Source organism: Mytilus edulis, chromosome 8, assembly GCF_963676685.1.
Source record: "Mytilus edulis chromosome 8, xbMytEdul2.2, whole genome shotgun sequence".
NCBI lineage: Eukaryota > Metazoa > Mollusca > Bivalvia > Mytilida > Mytilidae > Mytilus > Mytilus edulis.
The window spans coordinates 48,975,728-49,002,692 of record NC_092351.1 but is presented as its reverse complement, the minus strand read 5'-3'; the positions used below and the strand labels follow the sequence as shown (position 1 = coordinate 49,002,692).

The 26,965-nt window shown below is 33.0% G+C and overlaps 1 long non-coding RNA gene across 1 annotated transcript; it reads right to left on the bottom strand.

Moving 5' to 3' along the window:
• Positions 1 to 22,953: 22,953 nt before the first annotated feature.
• Positions 22,954 to 25,100, bottom strand: LOC139487034 (uncharacterized). Its single transcript, XR_011655721.1, has 3 exons — positions 25,040 to 25,100; positions 23,842 to 23,999; positions 22,954 to 23,403 (listed from the first exon to the last, which is right to left on the bottom strand). It is a non-coding gene; the product is annotated as an uncharacterized lncRNA (long non-coding RNA).
• Between the last annotated feature and the right edge of the window lie 1,865 nt (positions 25,101 to 26,965).

Below are 26,965 nucleotides of genomic sequence, written 5' to 3'. Positions count from 1 at the left end.
AGTTTACAAGGAAAACAGTTTTCCAGTTTGAATGGTTTTACACTACATGTAGTAATGTTTAGGGCCCTTTATAACTTTCTGTTTTGTGTGAGCTAAGGCTCTGTATTGAAGGCTTTGACCTATAAAGGTTTTTCTTTTATAAATTGTGATGTGGATCATGTGGATGGAGATCTGTTATCTCATTGGCACTCATACATGTCATACCCCATCTTCTAATATTTATGTTTCCATCATATGAGTATTAGGACAATTCACAAAGTAAGGTCATGACCATATATGCATTAAGATTTTACATACTTAGTCTTTAATTCTTACTTTATTTTTAAAGTAATATTCACTTTATTTCATAAATCTTATACAATGATTACAATATGATCATGATGATTGAATTAATATAAATTTCATTTTAAGAGAACTCATTAACTTCTGAGGCACCTTTTCATGGTTTATCATGTTCATAGCTAGAAAGAAACAATGTGCAAGCAACTACCGCCGAGCGTAGCTAGGCGAAAAAATTTTGGGACCCTTTTATGCAGAAAATTGTTTTCTTTCCGGTTTTCGGTCATAGGACGGTTAAAAGAGGAGCTATATGTACATTCAGATAGGACTTATAAAAAATTTATGAATGTAAAACTATTAATAAGTCTTCTGAATAGAGTAATTATATATAAACAACACATATTTGTGTGATACAGAATTTACTCAAAATTGTCCAAAATCTGCTCTTCGGGTCTAGGCAGAAACAAACTTCTCTATTACTTTAATTGTCAATATTCACACTGAAATGCCGATGAATATGCAGTAATGCTAGTAAATGTTGTAGTTTATTGTTTTCAACATACGCAAAAAATAATGAGACTTTCCAATACTGTTTTGGCTTGTTTGCAGGGTGATTGGCTCTGGTAGTCTGTCGACCACATCGCCTCGGCATATTTTCAACGATATCATGGATATTGAAGGGTTCTGATAATTCTAATGTCGATTGGTACATCTCATTCCAAACTGATGAACTGTACACTGTAAAATGTGCTCCAAAAACTACATGTCTTAGACTGAGTATTACAAATTCAAATCTTGTAAAAGGAACAAGTTACTGTCCGATTTTGTCATAATCTCCAATAATACTTTTATTTTGAAACCAAATGCCGTTATTTAATAATATTTCATCAATTAAAAAAGTGACAACATAGGTGTTTCCTTTAACATTCAATCTATAAATTTTTATTTTTTTATTTTTTTTTTGCATGCCGAATCGATGTGCACGCAACTGTGTGTTAGCGTATAGGGAGCTACGCGCCTGATGGTTCTAATACTCATATGGTCCAGAACATCAACACTATATATCCTGACTCAATTATGCAAATGCTCCACCTCTATGGAAATATATCCATATGATATTACATGTATTACATGAAGACATATAATCACTATTTATACTGCACTCGTTCTATTTGAGCAGTCAAAATGCGTTGACTGTATATTTCTATGTCATATACAGTCACTGACCCGATATCACTTTTCCTCATGAATATTTAAATAGAAAATGTCGAAATAATATTTAATTATTCATACGACCTCTTCAGCCTGTTCCTGTTACCAATGCATACAACGATGCGTGGATCGACTCAACCTTGTTTCTTTTGCAATTATTGGAAAAACATATTTCATCTGTTAATATTTTTTGTTTGCAACCTATAAATCATTATGTTTCATGCGTATGGTTGATATTTAAGTCCATACTCAAACGATTTCGTTCACCATCGAGTGTGAGTTTTTCAACAGGTAAATATGTACATTTCATTGTGTTGTATATTTCTCCGCGAGCATGATATGAGGCCTTTTTAAAGGGGATTTTCTCCAATGTTTAAATCAAATAATTAACATCAAAGCATTAAACAACCATTGAAAATGTTGTTTTAGATTGCAGTATAAAGACAATAATAGTGCATTGACTTGACATATCAACGATATATAAGGATTCGGCTCGAAACGGGGAAATAGCTCGGCACAGCCTCGCATTTCCCTGTTTCTAAGCCCCATCCTTATATCGTTGATATGTCAAGTCAATGCACTATTATTGTCTATATATATAGCTAACACCTGAAACCATCATGAATAACATATTCTTCATTGGAATATTGAAAACAAGAATGTGTCCCAAGAACACAGATGCCCCATCCCCACTATCATTTTCTATGTTCAGTGGACCGTGAAAATGGGATAAAATCTCTAATTTGTCATTAAAATTAGAAAGATCATATCGTAGGGAACATGTTAATTAAGTTTCAAGTTGATCAGACTTCAACTTCATCAAAAACTACTTAGACCAAAAACTTTAACCTGAAATGTTAAGGGGACAGACGGTCGGACAGACGAACAGACGGACAAACAGACGGACGAACGGCCAGACAGATGGATGCACAGACCAGAAAACATAATGTCCATAAATGGGGCATAAAAAACAATATTTAATTTGTCATTTAACCATCCACCCACCCCCTTTTTCAGATATTAAATGGAGCCTACAAATTGTCTGTGGGGACTCTGACAAGGTAACAACCAACCCCCATTTTTCAGATATTAAATGGAGCCTGCAAATTGTCTGTGTGGGATTTTGCCAATAAAGGTAACAATCAAACCCTCCCCCCATTTTTTAGATATTCTTTCACGATCATTTCTCTCGTTAAACCGAATGACATATATATATATAACAAAGGTATATAGGCATGATAGGGGTGAAAAAAATCTGAGACCAGTCTGCACCAAAAACTTTTTCGACTTCTAGTCCGAAGACCAATATTCTGACATTTTTCTTATTTGGCCAAACAAAGTATTGCAAAAACTTACTAGTTCGAATGAAATTTTACTAGTCTGGGGCATTGGACTAGTGGCAAACCGTGCAGACTGTGAGACAAGTGACCGTGCATTATTATGTCATATATGGGAATTTCTACCCAAATAATGGCATAAAGCCAAACCTAATGGATTTTTCAAATGCAAAAAAAAGTTGGGGGAAAAAACTAAACTTAGCAATCACAACAAATATATATATGTGGAATTAAAAAATAGTTCTTATTTTCAAAGATCTATAAAAATATCGTTTTGATATCACAATTCAGGTTTCACTATTAGCTTTGAATGGAAAGCATTAAGCAAATGTATTTATTAGAATTTTGAATGTACTTTGCTTAAATAAAAGTCTTTGGTTATATATATGCAAGTAGTATGGTTATTCATACTACCGCCAGTTTGGGACATGTCATATCTTGATAGGTTCATTGTTTACAAATAGCGTGGTAAAAGTCTACTTTGCTCAGTCTTTGTTTATCTATGATTAATTGAAAATAAAAGTTACCAGTGTTGGAATGTCTACGTTCTTGAAAGTGCTACAGTCGTCCAGTTTCTCAATCTACCCACAATCAAGATGCTGTTGAACTGTCATTGTTGTATTCTTCGTCAAGGAAGTAAATTAGAGATATCAAATGTAGGTCAGATTTTTAAAAATTCAAATTCAAACATGTTTGGTATGTCATATTAATAACAAAGTTTGTATTTCAACTGTCAGTGAAGAAAATACTAATGGATCTTTTCAAATGTTGCAAAAATTGCAATATGCGCTCTTTTTTGTTCCAAAACCAATGTCGGAATCCTTTTCCGGAAAACGCACTTTGCTCTCGTAAAAAATAGTTTACAAAGAGTGATTATGCTCGTTTTGAGGGGTGTCGGTCTGACGGTCTTTTAAGATGAATTACCCGATGGGGGTTTTGGTTTGTCGTTCTACTGATATGAATGATCCCATGAGTCTAGTAATGGACTTCTGATATACTAGAGCAGAGGCGGATTTAGAGGGTTTTTCAGGGAGCCCGCCACCCCCCCCCCTTTTTGTGGGAAAAAATGGTTGATTATATGAGACAATATCTGAAAAAGTCTAATTTCCATGTCCCGCACTTCACCAGCAATTATTTTTTTATTCGACCATCTTTTTTGAAAATTTTAAGTTTCAGTATAAACTAGATTATATATCTTGCACCATGGCCTGCCAATTAAACACTCATTATATTTCTTCCAATAAAATATTGTAATTTAAATGTTCAACCCCCCCCCCCTAAAATCATGTTGTCCCCTGTGTTTTTTTAAAAACTAAATCATTCAAATAATATCCAAATTAATTAAACAGGCGTCCGATTCTCACATATATGATATATTATAATAAACTTGCCCCTAATTTGTCTTTTTATGTTATAACTATAGCATGTAATAAAATTTTGCAAATTTTAACAGAAAATAAATTTGTCCCCAGGGGTGATTTCCCTCCTGTTACCACTGGGTTTTTTTTATTTTTTTTACCTGTGGAAACGTTTACAAGACCAAGAGTTATTTTCCCATTATGTATTGTGAAGAGCATCATTTCCTGAATGAATAAGAACAAAGAAATAGTTGGAAAGGCGGCCAGGTTTGAAAATTCAAGCCCATCCAAGGTAAGAATTTATAGAAAAATACTTATTGGTGTTCTATCCTGTTACAGCCTTTTCTTACACTTTCTGAGAATATTTTTAAGTGTGCACCACATCATTAAGTGTGTTTTTATATCATATTTTTAAAAGTTATATGTCACAGGAAATACACTTACATTTAATGTGATAAAAAGGACAAAAACTATCGCGTAATTCCTTTCTGTTACGTTCTGTCATGTTACCTGATAAAAAGTAACAGCATAACCATCATCAGTAACAGGAAGGATGTTCAAGACAATTTTACTGAAGAATCGAAAAGTTAATCTACTATATGCCAAACCATTTCATTTAATATAAGTTATCACCACCATATTAAATAAATTTCAAAATAATATACAGTATATTGAATAAAAAAATAGTTTTTTTGCTTTTGATAACAGCAGAGAACATTGTGCAATTCTAGTATAATAGTAGATAGTAACAGAAAGGAATTTATTTTAGAATTTTTCATTACCTAGACAAATTTTTCATCTTGCAAATACAGTTTCAAAGGATAAATGACATTGTTTGCTGTTATCTTCCAATTGTGACCAATTTAAAATGATGTATTTTTCTTAAACATTAAAGTAAAGCAGAAAAATCCTTTCTGTTACCAACTCTGTCCTGTTACCGTTGTTCTGTTACTCAAGATTCTTTCATGTTACCGACATATCTGACTATATTTACGTATATTTCTAAACATTTTGTATTGCAAATGCTAAAATCAATAATTGACATTTGATAAACTATTGCAGGATATACTAGTAAACCACAAATAGTGTCTTAAACTTATTCCTTATTCCCATTAGAAACTTTTTAAAATTGATTCACTTTGGTAACAGGAAAGAACTGGGTTTTTTTTGTACCATTTTTAAAATAGCCATTGTTTCCTTATTAAACAATTGTTTGAATTACAGACAACAGTTCCCAGATCCCCAATGTGTGTTCTTCGATTTGTGCTATTAAAATACTGGGTCTAAAACAAAATTTGTTGTTTTTTCTTATTTCCAAAAATTAGACTTTTTCAGATATTGTCTCGTATAGAGAATCGCTGAAGCATAACTGGATAACTGGAGCGGGCCTCTCTTAGGCAGTAAGTGCCCCCTTTAATAAATAAATAAATACAAATATTTTATTGGTACAAACACACTGATTATTATATTTATCAAGATTTTCAAGATTTTCAAGATTTATTAGGAAAACACTCAGACACATTTACAATGTGTTACAAGAGGTCATTATTGATAACATATATACATTAAATATGACAGAAATGAACATGTGATTAACAAATTAATACCACGTAATTAATACAAACAAAATTTAAAGAAGAGAAGACAGTTTTCTGATAAACATTGACAATTTCTTATATAATTCAATATTGCAAAGTGACAAAAGACCTTCCATTTTTACAATGTTTGGATTATTTCTATAATACTGTGGTAAATATCTGTTTTTCAAATCTACTATCTCTGCATTTTTACAAATAAATAATACATGATACTCATCACCAATACCCTCTTTGCATAAATTACATTTTCTTTCTGATTTTGGTATATTGTACCATCTACCAGTTTCTATAGGCAATCGTAAGTTAGCAGTTCTGAATTTTGAAATCCAAATTCTAGATGACTCTGGTAAATTAATAAGGTATCTTTCTATTTCAAAACTCTTTTTGAACAGTGAATAAAATTGTCCACGTGATGTGGTGTGTAAATCACTATACCATTTTTGTATGAACTGGTCACACAAAATTTGTTTTACTAAAGCCTTTTCGTATACAGTAATCTGGTTTTAAAAAATAAAGCTCATGCCTAGCTCATTAAATATAGATTCTATTTTGTTTATCCACTTGAAATTCACACCATGATTGCTTTTTAAACATAGCATTAACTTGTATAAAGTACTGCTAAGTTTATTTTCATTTAATACTAATTTACTCCAAAAAGAAATCATCCTCAATTTGACCCGAATTTCGAGTGGATACCTCCCAAGTTCTCCATAAACCATAAATGATACAGTTGAATTTCGAACTTTCAAAATTCTCTTACAGAATTTCAAGTGGATTTGTTCAATAATTTTAAGGTTTTCAAAACCCCATACTTTTCAACCGTACAATAAAATTTTTCAATCAAAGAATCAAACATTTTTAATTCACGGCCGACACTCGGCTAACCGAGAGATTGGTCGGTTAATCTATATTGAGTATGCGGCTATATCGGCGGTTGGTCTGTTAATCGGGTTGGCTAAAGTCTGTTAATCAGGTGTTATCGAGAAAATCATTGAAAACTCAGCATGTTTCATTGTATAACCTTTTAAATATATGTTTATCATGAAAAACATTTATGTCTAACAAAACCATTCAATGTACTGAATCCAGTGGTGTAATTATTATTTTTCTAACTTCTATGTACGATCTATAAAATGAAAAGGCAAGTTACTCATCAATAAATTTATACACATTTTACACACACAAAATGTACACAAAATGACACTTGTGTTGAATTTACTTGCATTCAATATTTTGAACATCGAAAAAAGACAGGCATTATGTGTGTTTACCAAATTGATATCATTGTGTGAAAAATCTACACGAAAATCCGTATTTTGGTGACATAAATCAATCTTTTTTTAAAACCTGGTCTGTTAATGGGTCGGATGTATAAAACCCGGTCTGTTAATTGGTCTGTTAAGAGTTATGAATGACAATAAAAGTATAATTTTATTACTATATAGTGTGTTAATTTGTTAGACGAGCGGCTAAAATATACGGAAACAACACTTGAGCAGTGGAACATAAAGTATATACGGAAACAAAACAAGAGCAATGGAATATAAAATATACGGAAACAAAACACATGAACAATTAACAATTTAGGCAATGGATATTGAAAATTGATAAAAGTGGTTTAAAAAAGTGTTAAATTAAAGTAAAATTAGTTTTTTTCGAGAATGGTCGCATATATTCTGTGGATTATGTTTTATTGTCATGAATGACACAAATTTGTCATCTACATTGGTAACCAGTATATAAATCAGAGATTAACGTCGTAATGTATCTAAACATCAGTAAGTAAAATATATTGGGATGCCTAAATATAACGAATAGAGAAAGAATGATGAGTAAGATAAATAAAATGTATAGAAAATTAACATGACAATTTAAAGAATACAGAAATAATCAACACCCCAATCCGGACCCTCATGGTATAACGATGGAGATACAGAATATAGATAAAAGATAAGGACAGTAGAGAGTGATGCAGTGCTAAAAAAGAGAGAAAAAAAATAATTGTTTAAGAATAAAGACATGAAACCACCCTGGGTGTTGAAACAGTAATGCCCGCGTCACACTGTCCCGATTTTTACACCGATGGCAACACGATTATGGAAATTTTCAAAATCGGGACTGATCGTATCCAGATCGGGCTATTCGTAGTGCCATCTTAAACCATCGTAGAACCATTGGCCACTTTTTCTAGCCTTCGGGGACAACTTCGGGAAGGGTTCTAAATTTTTTAACATGTTAAAAAATCCCCGAAGGTGCGTCCGATGTTGAGGGTTCGTATTGAGTTCGTATCACCATCCTCACCATCGTAATGTCACCGGGAATGCATCTTTGAACATCGTATTGCATTCGTGTTTCCATCGTTTCCATCGGGACATTACGATGTCTACACGAGTGAAGCAGGAAGCTACCCGAAGGTCTTACGATGGCAACACGACTTCGTGAAGACCTTGTAATCCCGTCGTGTTGCCATCGAATAAAAGTCCGAAGGCGATAAGATGGAACTACGACGGCAATAAATCCAGCTAAATGTAAGTTAATTTTCGCGCTAAAATACATATAAAGTGTCATGCGCGATATGCACTGGTCAGTCTAATACGACAGTTAAGAAAGACGTTCACAAAACATGGAGCTCATATCATATGATTCTATGAGAACGAGAAAGGCGACAGCGTTGTTTCTATTAATTCAAATGGAAGAAGAAGGGCAGCTACAGTGGCGTAGCTTCCATTGAGGCAATGAGGCAACTGCCTCACTAGTTTTTTTTGGCAAAAAAAAAAAATATGAAATATTTTCATGTACTTGACACTTAGTTTTATTTCAAATAAGAAAATACTAGATCATCGTCTTTTTCTGTGAAGCTTTTTTACGGAAACATACATTGTCGCCCGTCAATGGTATTATAAATTTGTAAAAAGTTGTTGACGATCCAAAATTGGAAATCATGGACAAATATCTTATTAAAAAAAGAAAGACAGTCACTGCAGAATACACGGATAATATGGATCCGGGTATATTAATATATAATAGTTCTTTAGAATCATGACAGCATTATATCCGATTTATTGTGTATAGATCTTTAAATTGTGTATGAAACAGGCGCGGATTCAGATGGAAGAAAAAATGGGGGAGGGTCGGACCCGGCATACGCCCCCTAAACATGCACTTTTTTTAGCATATACTTGTCATTGTTTCGCCCCCTAGTATTTAAACCTGGATCCACCCTGTGACATACTAATGTGTGTTCCCAATAAAAAAAAAAGAGAAAGTCCGCGGTCGGAGACATATCGGTAGAAATATTTACACCCCCTTTTTGTTTTTAAAGTCGGTAACTACATGTACAAATAACATAAGCTCTGTAGGGCTATTTTAAACCGACACACAAACATGAGACAAATATACAAACAGTACAATATTAAAAATTAATAACATGTATGTCTGTCTGTCTGTCCGTCCGTCCTTTATAACACTTTGATAGGCAATATTTCATTTTCTTACGGAAAGACCGTCGTATCAGACGTTCATGATGAGCAACAAAGAAACTGTCAACGATTAACTTGCATGAACTTATTTTACAATCTGACTTTTTTTTTGCAGTTATATCCAAAACCCATGAAGAAGCTTCATGTAGCGACTCTCAAGATTCTGAAACAAACCCAAATACAAAAACACAAACACAAACACAGTCTCTTGATCCAGTTGGTTTTTATAGGAAAATCTTTAAATGATACACTTAAAAGTACAATTCTTGGTTCAAAATGGACACCAGAAAAAGGAAAATTTTCATTTCCTCTTACACACGGTAGAAGATATAATGTAGCCTGGGAAGATAAATTCAATTGGCTAAGGTATTCTCCTTCTACAGATTCTGCTTTCTGTGCTCCCTGCATAGCGTTTGGTGAATGTAAGTCTTCTGGTGGCTATTCAGACAAATTTTCCTCGTCTGGAATGAAAGACTGATAAAATGCTGTCGGGGCTTAAAGAGGAACTTTTTTGATACATCAAGAATCTAGTGGCCACAAGGACGCTTTGCTCAAATCGTCGAACTTTCTACAAATCATTGAGGGAGGGGAAAAAAACATCAAGTGTAGTATTTCTAAGGCTTACGAAGATAATATTAAGAAAAATCAACAGATAATTCACAATATTATCGACGTTATCGTAGTCATGGGTCAACGTAACATACCACTTCGAGGTCATATTAAATTGGGATAAAGACGCTAAACGTGAAGATGGGAATTTTGATTTTTTCGTCCATTGGAAAGCCGAAGACAAACCCGTCCTTAAACAACATTTAGCTACAGCAGCATACAGCGATATGGCATTAGGTTGTAATCACAAATTATACATTTAAATCCAGGAAAACGCGTTTCAGGCCCTCAAACACCCCTAAAAAAAATTTCGCCTCACTATATAGAAGACCCAAGCTACGCCCCTGAGCTATTACAGGCTCAGGATTTACTTTTACAAGTAAAATAGTTTTTTTGTCAATTTTTCATATCAAGTAACATAATGAAAATCATAAACGCGCCTCGTACACCAACACTGCAGGTACACATATATAGGGAAACTAACTTTTTCTTCATTATTCTGATTTTTTATGTATCGTCTGAGTTGTTGTCACACGAATGTTTACTCCATAACCTTTTTGTTTTCTATATGTCATATTTTGCCGCATTTGTTGCTTTCCCCACATCCTTCCTTTTGTCTAAATTATCATTATATTCTTCTGGAAAGAGCTCTTTTTGAATAAAAGGGATCAACGAACCCATTACCTTACCTTTAAGATAGATCAGTAAACATGGGCATAATTATGGGTGATTGTTCAGTCTAGTGCACACATTTTACAGTTCAAACAAGGCAATGCTGAGCGTGGCATCCCCTCGTATGTAACATATTGGGGACAAATATGGACACTATATTTGTATATGACGCATGCAGAAATTGGTAAATTGAATATGCATATTTGATACATAAACTATTTTTTTAGAAATCAACCAAAACATTCAGTAGCTGGAAATACCTTTAATATTGTCTTTAGAACCAGCAGGTAAAAAAAATGAGCAACCAATTTTCTGTGTATTATGCTATTTCAAGGAGAAAAAACAAGTCCATCTGCATGACCTTGACCTTTGGCCTTGAACGTAAAAAATGTCAGATCATTACAAGGAGGAACAATATACCAAATGTGGTTAAAATCTTTTGAAGCATATTGGTTTTAGAGTGTCGCGCAATCATCGTAATCCACCGTGTAGCCTTCGTAATCCATCGTGTAGCCTTCGTGATCCATCGTGTAGGCTTCGGCTGAGATATGAAGCTTAAATACCCGTCTTCGGTTAACCTTCGTATGTCCATCTTTTGCTATCGTATATAATTTCGGCACCATCGTATAGACTTCGTTATTCATCGTACTTGCTTCTGTCACTTTTTGGTATTTTAACGAGATCGGGACCAACTTCGTACGAACTTACAATTTTCGCATTCGGGTGTCCATCGTATATAAAAATCGGGACAGTGTGACGCGTGCATAACGGATTGTACTCACATTGGTAACCCGAATAATTCAGTCGTTATATTCCGCTGATCTACGAAGGCTACATGTGTGGGTGAAAATCGGACACGGAAAGGGCTTGAATTTTTCAAGTTATCATATTGATAACAAATGCTTGAAGCTTACATGTGGACAACTGCGCATGCAGTTCCCACTGCACATATGTAGAAAAGGAACTAAACGAAATAACATGAATTTAAACTTAATACAACCAAATGTAGCTGCATTCGCTCCTTTTCATTTACTTCTTTAGAATGATTTATACACAACAGATGATTAAGTAATAGAAGAAAAGCACCAATTGGATGATGCTGACGAATTAGGGTTAAACGACCAGTGAAAAATATCATGTGCATATGAGAACGACAACACGTTATATGTACCCTGTGTTGTATAAGAAAGACACGTTCAGTCGGATTTGAGAACATGCCACTTTTTGCAGACACAAAAATTAAGGCTGATTGAAATCGTTAATAATATATTCATGCATATTCCAGCGGCCAACCTAGATCACGCTATATTGAAGTGACACACTCTTCAATAAAATGCAAATTAAAGAAAGTAAAAAAAAAAATGCGTTTACTGGAAGGATAGTGCTGCACCGTGTTATCATTTTTTTACTCAAGAATCTCTCATTCTTAACTTTTTCAATGGGAAAATATAAAGGTAGCAAAACTATGTTCGTGGCTAAATAACTCTTAACTGACACAATTTCAATTGTCCAACCCATTAACAGACTTTATAACCCATAATTTTCACTAAAACGTGGTATTACTCACGTTACATTACAATTATGAAATATTTACTAATGTCAATTTATATGCAAGAACCATAGTAGTATTTTGTGTCTTTTAAATGATATCTAAAATTGTTTGTTTCGCCTTTTATTAAAAAAATTGCTATGCGTGTAGTCATAAATACTACATACTTGCGCGACGCCTTTTACTTTTACTGAAAACTGCGCAGACTATGAAATGTTTTTAAAGGTTGAAAATGTTCTGTGATAGATATCATTTTGTCAGACACTTTTCTTTTTTTGATTTGATTCTTATAATATGCAAAAAATCTGTATATTTGATAGAGTTTAACACTAAATTGTGCGTTTTACTCTTAACAGACGTATAGCCAACCCGATTAACAGACCAATCTCCCATATAGCCGCATACTCAATATAGATTAACCGACCAATCTCTCGGTTAGCTGAGTGTCGGCCGTGTAATTGTATATCTATAGGTATTGATTCATTACGAAATAGTTTGTAAATGCAATATAACGCTTTTTGTGCTTTTTGTACTTTTTATCAAAGTTGTACATATATCGATGCTAGTTGGTTTTGTTTGGTAAGGAACATGTGTTTATGCTACTTATAGAAAGGTCTGTTTGATTGGATATATAAAGTATGTGGGAAGAATTTCATGCACGGGTGGTTTGATAGTAGTTAAAGGCATTCGAGCCATTGCATTCAAGTGCTCTATATGCTTTTTTCCAAACAAATAATTATGAAAACTATTTATTTACAGGTTGATAGTCCAAAAAGAGTCGCAAATATTGATGTTGCAGTGCTATATAGTTAGAGACAAGACAATTTTCATAATTCTCATTGATATAAAATGAATTACGTGTACTTATTACCTGAATAAAAATTCACTTGACTTTTGCAAGTGGCTACTCCCATGTGAGAGTTTTGTATTATATTGATAAATGTTTTATGTTCGGTTGAGGTTACGAATTAGAACATAACAATAATTGGCAATAACCAATATTTCAGTGCATTATAACAATGAATACAGCATAGTTAAATATAATGTTATAATTAAGAAGCTAAAATCTCGTTTTTATACACCAGACATTTATATACAGTAGGAAACCAGGTTGAAATAGAACAAAAGAATCGAAGCTCTTTGTTAGAGAAGGCGATAAATGTTTACTGTATTGTTTACTATAGTGACAAAATTTTTAAAAGTTAATAGAAACAAACAAAACTGCGATTTTCTTCTCAATAACGAGGTGTTTTATTTTAAAAACACCATTTGCATAAGTTTTCAATTTTTCTAGTACATAATTAAGCAGAACAATTAGATATCAAGTCGACGACATGGGTATCTTTCAAGTTGGATGACGAAAATGCATAATCTCCGATTTTTTTGAAAAAATTACCACGGACGGAAAACATATCAATCTATTAGTTCAGTAATTTTCGTGTCTGCCCTTCCATTATATGACCGAAGAAAAAATTCCAAAAAATAGGTAACAATTGTATCGAAAAGAGAAAATCGAGTGCACCTTTTTATGTTAGGGCGTGTTTGAGTTGAGTATTTTGTCTTGATATTGTACAAAGTAAGAATATTTCATACATCGTCTCGCTTCAGATTCTATCATTTTTATATATTAAAGCTACAGGTTGACTTTATAACACAAAAAAAATAACAGTACTAAAAGATGAAATATATGGGTCAAGTGAAATACCTATCTAATGAGTCACAAAAACAGAGAAGGTGTGTTCGAAAAGCTATTTTTTTACTGAAAGTACTTGACGACAGTCTTACAAGTTGGATGATGAAAATGCATATCTTCGAAAAATTCTAATTTTTTGTGTGTGATAACTATGGTTTATAGTCTTCAACCACTAAAAAAATCTTCTAGTCTGCCCTTCCACGAAATATTTAATTAGAATTTTTTTAAATGTTTATGATTTTTCGAAAATTCCACCTGACAACCGATCAGACAATAGTTTTAAGTTGAATCAATGCAGACAAGATCATTAACTAATGCTCATTAGCTAGCTGATACATTTGTCTTTTAAAATATAACTGACATATAAGGATCGTATTGGTGCAATTTGGATAAATTTATCGGTTTCCAAGAGCAAAATTGGTAGCGCGTCATCCCTACAATGGCTTCCATTTCTACGATTGTGAAAATGAACTGGCGTAATGGGGAGATAATTTTGACGAAGTAGGATCCTGACTGTATATATAAGAACTAGTCACTTTCAGGACTTTTAAAGAATTACTATTAATGCAACTATTAATATTTAGCTGATTTTCCTTACAACATGTAGGAAGTATATTTAATGTACATTTTTAAAGTTAATTCTGTTAATGTAGTTGCATTTTTTTTTTCACATTACAATAAACAGTGATTTTCATCTTCTACCTCGCCTGATTTACATACATTACAAACTCGTTCATCGGTGGGTAAACCTAAATATCGCCCTTTTTCAATAGCAAGATCTTTAATAAAAATTTCTGGATCCTCCCTTGAAAAGGTATTGATAAACCCAATGAAGCCGATCATGAAGATGTTATTGATTAATTGTATTTCTGATTTTCATGTTTTTATCGTCATATGACGAAGAATTATGTTTTTATCAATTCATATATTTTATCTTTTACATGCTACAGACTTAAATTCTATAAATACAATTAGAGTGTACATATAGGCAGCCAATGGACAGTGCTGCAAGGTCTTCAGTGTTAAGACAAGTAGTACATCGATATATGCATACTTTTTGCCTCATATAAAAAATATATGAATGGAAACCGGTTTGGGCCCAACAAGACGTCTAGTTCCAAATTTGTATATTCAGACCCCTCTACCTTTGAGACAAAAAGAAATATGCATGTGTAAACATGGTGAATTTGCAAAAGGAAATTTTTAAGGAAACAAAGGAACACCACCAATTAAAAATGGAACTAAAATTAATAAGTACATTATTATCACTAATATGCACTGTTTGTGCCAGAAATTAGTTAACCTTGTTTGCATATATTTTTTTTTTTACAGTAAATGCTTCGTTAACCGAAAAAAAGTGATTCGTAAACATGTTTACATCACAACATTTTGTGTCTATACCAAGTTAGACTAGTATCTTGAACATGTGTTGTTAGTACATGTAGTATATAGGGGGCTATGAAAGCCAGTGAAAGTCAACTCTTCACCAGGCCTCAAAGGCATAAAACTTTGCTCAGTGCTCGGAGCACAAAAATCATGCTCGAAACATGAAATCCAGCAATTTGATTGGTTGATTTTCGAGTCTGAGTACAAAAATCATGCTCGAAAGTTTTATGACCGTGAGGCCAGAGCTCAATGACATAGAATTAATCAACTTAAGGCAACCGTATACATGGTATATATGACCGGTTTTTTTTCCGGATTAGTTGATTGTTCATGATTGGTCAGTTGTAATGTTAGATTTGATTTTGCAATTTCTATTGCAATTGCGTATTACTTTTTTGTTTTGATGTTTTGGATATTCAAGACGGTTTCTCTGGGAAGGTCTATTGAATCTTCGGCCATATATCATTGTGATTCAATATATTAAAAAGATACAAGCTAAACAGGATTTTTTTTATTATGATATATATATATAACTCACAACTATAAATTGCAATTTACATGTTATATAGTTTATAACCACTGAAGGTTGACCAACCATCACCATATATGTACTCCCCCGTTCTACCATCTCCTGGAATCCGTATAAATACTTTATCGCCTTTTTTAATGTTAACAATACCGATCTGACTTCCAGATGCGTGATCTGATACACTCACTGGTGCTGCATAGTTTCTAGCTATGAGCTTCTCGTTTAAATATAGAGAGGTTAAAAATTGTTTCCATCTTTGACATAAATTGGTCCAGGAAAACATGTAGACACCATTTGAAGGAGCTGTAAAAATCCCAGTAGAGGAGTCGTATCCGTTTCCTAAGTTCGTTACAACTGTATTGTACACTACAACAGAATTCGAAGGAATGTTTTGCAAAGCTGCCGAATTTTTTGCCATAAACGCAATTTTATCTGGTCCTGAAAGAAATTTAGAGTTGTATGATATGTTTATAAAATGAAATAAATGCCAATCAAAAGAAACTTTTGAATTGTTTTTCTTTTTCTTTAGTCCAATCATGGTTCAATAAGCGATACATGTACATTAACGTTACAAGTTTAGACATTTTTTTATATATATATTACATAAATACAAGTTTACAGACATCTTAAAGCGATAAACTGTCATGAGTATACCTATCGCGCCTCTGCTGTGAATAGTGAACTATATTCTGAAAATTCAAAACCACCGTGTAGAACGCCACATGTGGGGTGGCGGTTTCGAAGCGGAGAAGAACGATCAAGGTAATGTGCAATAATCAAAATTTCTTTTTTGATAATTGTAAGTACCAAATAAGGTATTACACGGAAGGAACCAAAACAATCTATTTCCATCAATCAGAAGTAGAAGTTTTCAGATTTCTGTTTTCTCAAACACCTCTCCTTTGTTTTCCGTCTTGCAAATTTTACGGCTTCATATGCGAGTTTCGGCAATATTTTCCCGTATGATTTATATAGAAATGAATTCCTATCATGGAATTTAACCAAATGCAAGCTTCTTAGTAATACCGGCGTCAAACATCAGCGTATAGCTCCGACGTACGCCGGGCGTGTTAAAAAATCATGTACGCTGCCAATACGCTAGTAATTTTGGATGCATTCACCTGTCAATCATATCTGTAACGTATTTGCATAACGAGCTTTAAGCGTGTATTGGGCGTACGAGAAGCGTACCTAAGCGTTTATCGGGCGTTCAAGAAACGTATGGTTGCGAAAAACTGGCGTTTGTCTAACGTAGATGGAATGCACGCAAGGAAGGAAAAAAGTGTCTTGGACGTATTTGAAACGCGTCCTTGTCGTATCTTGGACGTTCTTTTATGGGGTGCTTGGTGTTTGTTACAAACACATCCGCATACGTTTTAGTTAAAGTCGAACGATCTCGAAGCGTATACAACGTGCCCTAAATGTGTCTCAAACTTATCTGTAGCTTTAACGCGCTTGTAGCGTACGTATAACGTGTGTGTAGCGTATAGGTATACGCTAGACACACGCTTGAGCTGAATTAAAAAATTTAAGCGACATTTCGAGTTTTAGCGTTCACCAAGCGTATACCTTTGTATTTCGACGTACTTCAAACTGATGCAACGCGCGTTTAACGATTGCATGCTTAGCGTTCCTTTGGCGTGCAACTAAAGTATACCGACTTTGTCAATTTTCTCTGTACGTTTGGTGCACGCCGGTCTATACGCCAATGTGTGACGCCGGCATTAGTAAGAAATCATTTGTTTTAAAACTTATTTTACATCAAAATATAATGAGTCGCTCGGTGTGTCAGATTTTGCGTCTGAAGGGGTGGTTAGAGGCATTTATTAAAAACAATAGTTTTGCATAAAATGCGGCCTTTATCTGATGATTTGTAATTCAAACACACCTTCTCTGTTATGATTACAAACTTAAGGTATACATGTGTCATTCATTTGGTCCATATTTTATTTCTTAGCGTTATGTGCATTTTTAATGTTAGAAATAGATAACTGGAGGCTTCCGCGCTTCATACAAAATGTACTTCGGTCAACGCTTTTACGAGGGGGGGGGGGGGGGGGTGGGGGTGGCAAGGGGGGTCCCAATAACAGCAAAACAGCAAATTGATTTGGCTTATAACAGATAACAAGGAATTAAAATGGACAAAAACAGACAACAGTAAATGAAATATTAAAATAAGTCGGGTCATTGACAGATCCAGTATTTCTTATTACGGGTATACTCCTTTGTAATGAACTCCATTTTCTATGAACATGTTCTTAAAATTATGTATCTAGAATGTGTTTACTACTCAGTATATTTTTATATGCTCGTTAACAGGACGTATTATGGAATACTGTTGTACGTCTGTCGTCAACATGTCAAACATTAACTCCAACACTCTTTAAACAATTTGCATAAAACTTTGGAAAAATGTTTATATCTATTGACGTGAGCTCCCCTTCGTTTTTTTTTTTATATAAATTTCAGATTTAAAGTTTTTGAGTAATGGGGTTTTATTTAATAAAAATTGATTTTTTTTTCAGTTTTCTGATAATATCTCAAAAATCCTTTCACAAATTTGCACGGAATTTTGGTGAATTGTTTATACCTATTGACATGAGATCCCTTTCAATTTTCATAAATTTTAGATTTTACGTTATAGCTATTGTTGTAAGCGCCCTTTCTATTTTCATTAATTTTAGATTTTAGGTTATTGAGTTGAGGGGTGCTATTCATTAAAAAAAGGTGGTATTTTACAGTTTTCGGACAATGACTCAAAAATGTTTTCAGCAGTTCTCATGAAACTTTGGTGTATTGTTTATATTTATTGACTGAAGCTCTCTTTAAATTTTTATAAATATCTGAAATGACATAAGGAAGTTATTGAATATTTCAAAAAGGGCGACTGGCGTATCATGCGCTCATGGCGTAGCTGTTTATTTGTTAAAGACTACTTTTTTCAGCATTTATTTTTAAACAGTTATAGAAACTCACACATGCTTATAATTTAAATAGTGTGTAATAAAATTGAGAATGGAAATGAGGAATATGTCAAAGAGAAAAAAAATGATATCTAGTAAAAGTTCAAGGGCAGTTATATGGTATCAAAGCAGGTCCAATTGACATATAGTTCTTGTGTTTGTTGCTACTAACAAATGACCTAAAAGAGTTTGAAAATGTATATTCGCATTCTGACTTGTTTTAAATGCCCATTTATTGAGGTGTGTGAATTTTTCTTAATAAGACTATGAGTCAAAGTGGTATATAGGGTAGAAAAATCAAAAGCACCAATTATAAGCATGCAATTTATCAAGTACCTCGAACCAATTTTTGACACTCCAAAATTAATTTATTCCACTATTTTTATAGGCTCAATTTGAACAATTTTTTATCAGGCTTTTGATTGCACCAAGTGTACTAGTAAGTAGAATACATAGTTTAGTAGGTAAACAATGGCTTGAAGACAAAATAAATCTTTGTTTGTAATGAGCTATGTGCAGCTTCGGAACCCAGTACATGGTTGGAACTTCATTGTACAATGTGTTTGGTTCTGCTTGAAAAGAATCACAGAGCTGAGTCAATGTACCATATTAAATAAAAGGTTAACTGTTTGTAAGGACCTAGTCCTTAATTGAGATTCTTGTCAGATATTCCTGGCCATATGTTTTCCTTTTTGTCATATCAAGAATTGTTCTGATTTAATATGTTGGTACGGGAAACAAGGAACATTATCCTCATACAAAAAAATAAGATAATTCTAAATACATGTTCCAAAAAATGAAATTTATTACAAAGGATAATCTTAAGATATACTGGAATTGTCCTGGACCTCACTTCTGTGATGGGTATATGTTAATGGAATCCTTCTCCGAATACGGTACCAACTTATTAGTAGTGGTAGACCCCAATGTCCAATGATCTTCAATTTCTACCGAAAATTTGCTTTAAAAAAATGCTAACATTCCAATTTTCAATAACAGTTAACAGCAAATACATTATCACAATAACAGATAACAAAAAAACTAAAAGCCCAATAACAGCTAACAAAGAATAAGACAATAACAGCTAACAGCAAATATATTTGCAGAATAACAGATAACAAAGAATTAAATTGCCCCATAACAGCATAACAGTTAAACCCCTTGCCCCCCTCTTTTACACCACAAGGAATTTACAAAGAGAAATGCAGGGCAAAACGCCATCGATCTTTAATCAGATTAAGAACACCACAGTAACAAAGTTATACATAAACCCTATACCTGTATAATAACTATTTCCAGCATTTTCTTTAACTAGAACACTCGACAGTAGGATAATCTGAAATAAACTGAAAAAGAAGAGCAACGTCAGTCTGCATGTCTAACCTATACAGTCTAGTAAGTATATATGTTAGTGTTGTTCAATATATGCAAAACATTTTAGCGAATGTTTTAAAATCATAAGTTAATCTAAATAACAGGACTTTCAATTGTGCTGAATGTTGTTTGCTTCACGTCCAGATGTAAATATTTCATACTTGTTCGGGAAGATGGCAAATAAACAATATGTTCAAAAGTAAAGTCCTGTAATAGGAACCACCGCGATGCACGGCTTGAAACTTGTACAGTGGATAGGGATATAAATTTAGTCATACAACATGCCAATCTAATTAAAACCGATCTCTCATCGCTCCCCTTTTTTTTAAGAAAAAGCACAAATTTAATTTTTAAAGTTAGTTTTTTCTTGTTCGAAGAAAAATAGTCTCAAAACTGAATTGTGACGTTTTGTCCTGTGACTTTTTGTCCCGTGACTATTTATCTGTGACTTTTTGTCCTGTGACTTTCTGTCCTACATTCTAACATTTATCCCGAGATCTATGAAGACTCACGTTGCACACGTACGTATATTAGATGTACGTCCTTGCGTTGCATTAACATTAGATTTCCCGTTATTAAATTTAGTTTACAAAAAATGTAAAAATATAAACAAAATGTATTTTCTGAAGTTTATAACGATTTACAGAAAAGAAATTGGCTCAGCTAATGAAATGCAAGTTCATTCGTCGGTTAAAGTTTGGAGACATTAAAAACTTTGCCTATATGGAATTTTCCGACAATTGGAAACATTTCGCTAGGATAAAAATGAAAAGACAGAAGCCAGAGAAATATTTTTGAAATTATGATAATCAGATAATGTATTTAAAAGCTCCTTAATATCTAACTTTTAAAAAGTGGCATATATATAGTGAAGACTGACGTTTTATAAATATATGGAACCTAAATTTCTATCAAAACATTCTAAAACGGAAACATACCTCATTTTCATCTGTTGGTTCCTTTTCTGAATCTGTTCAGTTTCCAGCTGTTTTGTTAGTATAATACTATTTGGGCACTATATCAAAAGTTCGTTCATTTTAACACGCAAACTGATCATTTTTGAAAGGTTACTCTAATCAATACAATGAATAATGAGGAAGCAGCCGGTCGAACAAATAGACCATGTGTGTCTAAAATGTCAAAATTATTTACATGGTCCTCGATTTCCTCACATGAACCAAAGAAAAAATCAGTAAAGTTCGACATTGGTAAATTATTTTCCTTTTTCTCAAACTTAATTGATGTGGGCCTTTTGGAGTGTATGCACGTTTCAAGTCCTTTCTTACAAACAAATCAATGTGCAACCATATGTCAGGAACAAATCATTGCATATTTGGAGACATATTGAAGAGACTGCCTGTATATGTGCAACCATGTTGAAAACTGTACTTTGAACTATAAAAGTTTACTTTTACAAAATGTGACTTGGATGGAGAGTTTTCTCATTGGCACTTATACCACATCTTCTTGTAGCTAATTAAAATTCATTTGGTCCAAGTATAGTCATTTTATAATGCAACCTCTGTAATACTAATAACTCTCTATTCATGAAACTTTCCGAAATGGCAAATTAAAAACTATGTAGTCCTAGATTGCTCTAACGTACAATTATGAAGGTCTTTATAGGGCTTGCTGGACAATGGATGGGCAGAGCAAGTCATAAAAAGAATTTCAGATCATTATTGAACTATATATATATAAGTACCATAAACACAGACTTCATGATGGAAGAAAACATTGGATATGTCAGTTTTTATCCATTCGTTTGACGTGTTTGAGCTTTGATTTTGCTATTTGCTTAGGGACTTTCCTCGAGTTCAGTTGTTTTGTGATTTTATTTTTGACCAATGAACCATAATAACGAGGTTAAGGTCAGGTTTACATGTATACCTTACAATAGTGCCATATACCAATTGATTATAGTATCTAAAAAAACTTAAACCAGGAAAACTGGATCCAATGATACATGGAAATTAGATTGTCATAGACACCATACAGATGGATATGACAAATTAAAGTCCAGCTCCAAAACTGTTTAATCAGTTGGAATTAGCAAGCATTGCTGTATTTGATTGTGATTGACTGTGATTCCAACATGATGCATATCAATAAAAGTCCTGTCGTTTCACTTTTTCATGTTAAAAGAGATTTTATGTAAGCCAAGGAGATGCTAATCAGATCTTTTTTTCCATTTAAGTACCAGTCCTCCTAAGAGTCAAGACATTAGTGAAAATTTGACGAAATAAAAACCTGCTTTAGTTTACATTAAAATTCAGACTACATAATGTTGCACCAATATAATCAATTGTTTTCCTAAGTCATGTTTTGGTATTTAAGTTATAATTTAGTTGAAATGCATTGAAGATTTACAATTAAGGGGAGTTAACTCCAACATTTGCTATCAATTAAACCAAAAGTTATTTAGATATCCAGAAAAAAACAGAAAGGAAAGACCTACCTTTTTAACCTAGGATGAGGCTAACTTAGAAAAAGGATGGTTAGGTCGGAAGGTTTTACAATAGCCAGATTCTTACAAAGACTAGCACTTAATAATACCTTAAATGCTATGACAAGGCCATAATAAAAATATCAGCAGTTAAGACCTACTTTTTCTTCAGATAACTCCTTGCATTTGTGCTACTTATTTTTTTGCTTTTGTTCACAATTTATAGAATTTATCATTATGAAATGGAAGTAAACAACTTTAATTTAGGCAACCGTATATGACCGTTTTATCAGTTTAGTCATATTGTTCATGGTTAGTGTGGTCAGTTGTATGGTTTGGTTTTGCTATTTCTATTATGTATTCCTTTTATGTTTTGAATTTTTGGATTTTCAAAACGGTTTCTTTGGGCAGGTCTTTAGAATCTTTAATTATACCACAAATTATGGACAAGTATAAAATAATAAAAACATACAATCTGCAGGATTTTAATTAAGACACAAAATAACTCGCAACAATCATCTTACATGTTATATAGTTTGTATCCACTGAAAGTAGACCAACTATCACCATACATGTACTGTCCAGTTGTTCCATCTTGGATACGTATAAATACTTTGTCGTCCTTTTTAATATCAAGAATAACGTTCTGACTTCCCGATGCGTGATCTGCTACACCTTTAGCTGATGCATAGTTTTTAGCAATGGTGCTTCCGTTCAGAATAAGATAAGTGTAAAAGCTTTTGCCATGGTGACATAAAACGGTCCAGGAAAAGCTGTATACACCATTCGAAGGAGCCGTAAAAATTCCTTTGGAAGAGTCGTATCCGTTTCCTAGATTCGTTACAACTGTCTGGTATATCACAACAGCTTTTGAAGGAAGATGCTGAAGCTTTTGCCATGAACGCAACTTTATCTGGTCCTGAAGGAAATTTAAAAATATGTGATATTTTTAAACAGACATGGCAATTACAAATGTAATGGAATTAGGTTTCACTTGTTTAAATTGAAATCGAAATAAAAAATAGAAATAAAAATAAAAACTGATTCCTCCAATACTGAAACCCGGGCTGTTTAAAATCGAACAAGTATCTTTTTTTTAAACACTAACACGTTTACATTTTACCTGTTTTACGCATTTTTGATTTTGTTCGTGCAAACGACACGATAAAGGTCAACCTCCCTTTTTCTTTCACGAAAACAACAAATTAAACAGAATAAACAATAAGGATTTATTACAAGATAACAAAAATTCCAACAATCGTACCATGAAAATGAGGTGCAAAACGACGATCGATCTTTCAATCCGATTCGAAGAACATTCTGAACTATTTTTCAACGCACTGTAAAAAAGTAATACCTGAACTTCTCCCTGTACAATCACACTTTCCATCATTTTCCTCCACGAGTTTAAGCTGGTATTGTATACTCTTCATGAGACCAGCATTTCTGGAACAGGATTTGTGTCCTGTCACGATGAGTGTCGATACGCATGACAGTAAGATAAACTGAAATAAACTTTAAAAGAGGTACAACGTTAATTTGGGTCCCATACAATAATTGATTTGTTACTAGTACAAGTGTTATATTAAAATTTTGTCTTTGGCAATTCATAATTTTACTAGAGTTGTTATAGTAAAATTGTGAATTGCCAAAGACAAAATGTTAATATAACACAAGTGTCGTTGAACAGTCGCCATGCAAATGAGAAGTTTAACTAGCTAAATAACGAACAGCTGTTTTCCGTTCGTTTGATGCATGTGTTTGAGCTTTTGATTTTGCCATTTTATAAAAGACTTTCCGTTTAGAATTAACCTTGATGTTTGTTAGTTTTTGTTATTTTAATTTTTTACTATGGGCAAAACATTGCAACTAAACGAACGTTATTAAAATCAAATCTTCTTCTTCTTTAAGTTTCTAGCGATCCTTCAATTATTTATTGAAGATTATTCGCCGGAAAAGAGGTACAACGTTAATGTTTAAATAAGCTAAACGAACCTGCTATCGATTTTAATTTTTTTAAAAGAAACAACATGAACATATGTTCTGTCAATTCTCTGACATTCTAAGTATACTTATAGGACCATGCAACAATAAATAGTTATGCCTTATATTTGACAACATATGCATGCACCACATTACCTTCTGTTATGAACAAATTTACAGTGATTCTACATGTACATATGAATGCACCCTTCATATAAAATATGCTACAATCAACCCTTGTAAACTGACTTAATAAAACTTCAAGAAGAAGCGTTCAATTACTTCTTAAAGTTTTGTCAGGCATCCGAAGCACTTTTATGGATTTATCTTTACTGACCAGAAACTTAATTTAAAAAATGGGGTGCTAGTACAAATATGAAGAAATGTTATAGACACTGTATGATTACAAAATAGTTAGTTTAGTAGATCCACATATAATCAAAGATAATACATTTTACAGTTTTTTTTATCTATAGATTTAGTCAAATGAAAATATTCAGTTCCTTATATCTATTGAATTCCTAAATCTGACCGAAAATATTTATCAAAATAATTTAAAACAAAAAACATACCTCATTTCGATGTCTGTTGCCTTTCTGGACCTTTTCAACCGTTGTGTTTACATTTGAGCAGAGCAGAGAAGTATATGTATACACTGTGTATCATCGCCACCGGAAATTGGGTACTAACGAAGCGGAGAGAAATAGAAAAAAAAAGTAAACAAGTTAAGAATTCATCAAATTTAAAGCATTTCCACTCATTTGATGAGGATGCCGCTTAAGAATTGATTTTCTGATATATAATTCTTTAAATTATTAGGCCGATAAGTACAAAATTAATACAAGATTTTGTGTAATACTCCAAAACTTGCCACTTAGTACCGAAAATTTCGAGGTCGATCGTCCTCTGTCGCCCCATTCTGAAGATATTGAACTGTTTTTCATTATTTTTCCAGACACGTTTTTAGATTATTATAGTGTGGCATCATATTTACTGAAATTTGTTGTCAAAAAGATGTATTTTAAAGAATATAGACCATAAAAAATAAAGTCTAGTGTACGGCAACTTGCTCGTGTTGACAAATTTACTGTATGGCAACTTGTTTTCAATTGTATGGCAACTTGCTAATTATAGAATAGTTATTTACCGTCCTTTCAAAGAAAATGAAGTATTAAGTTCAAATATTTAAGGGGGGCGGGGTACCCTTTTATGTTTAACTGTTTTTGTCATTTTCAAGGTTTTAATTTGTTTAAAATTGTTATTTCACTGATAAATTTTAAAAACTGTTAACTGTTTTTAACCCACTGTTTGTAATCTGTTTTGTTAAAATTTGCAATGTTGTTAACTGTTTATTTGAAATTGAGATTCCTGTTATCTGTTACTTAATACTTAAAGTGTTCACTGCTTTTAACATTATTTTCTCTGTTAACTGATCTTAACTGTTATTTACAAGAATCACATTAAAATTTGCTGTCCATCTCTTTCTTAACGTTGCTTCCACAAAGGAGTGACAAACAGCATATATGTAACTGTACATATCTTTAAAAAATATTTGAGTATAGTAAATCCTTGATAAAATTGAGAATGAAAATGAGGAAAATGTCAGATAAACAGAAGCCCGACCAAATAGAAGAAACAACCCAACGCAACGAGAAAATTATGCACTAGGGTGGGGTGTCAATTCACAGATAGGACAAAAAACTAAGAATTGACACTCATAATTTTTAAACACCCTCTTTCCCTTCCTTCTTAATACATAAGGCTTACTATTTGAGTTATGCATGTGTATATTTATGGAAAGAGAATCGTCCATAGATTTGATTTCCAATAATAATAATAGTGAAATATAATCTTTTTTTTGTGTAACCATGGCAACAATCAGCATTTATTTGATACCAAATATTGCAAAATAGGGGGTTGAACATGTCACAAAGATCTCAAAAATTTGATCCGAAGGAAAATTTCAATCAATAAGAGTGATACCTTTCCTGAAACCAAAGACATATATCTATCAAAAGGTAAAAAAAAATCATATGCATTTCTGCTGTTTTTCCATAAAATTGAATTGAAAAGATCGAGCGTCAAATCTTTGTTGAAAAACAATACAAAATTTCTAAATCTATGGCGGTACGGATAGGAACGTATGGACGTTCAAACTGAAAAATGGCTTATAAAAGATGCTAAAAACAATCTAAATGTTCATATAAACCCACTAGGAAGGCTATACTATTATCCAAATATCCAAAATCAATTCAATTGTACAAAAACTTTCATATTTAGAAAATTCACCGTGGCTATAATGCGAAACTAAACTTGTACTTGTGTATTGATATACCTGAAGCTGTCTCCTAAGTGAGCAATCATTTAACTACAAAAAGGGGGTAGAAGTTCAATGTTTGTTTCTTGAAACATATAAATGAACCAAAATTTAAAAAATGAAATAAATACAAGACTATATACAAATGTAGCAAAGGTTACGGACTCAAGTTGGGTCATGC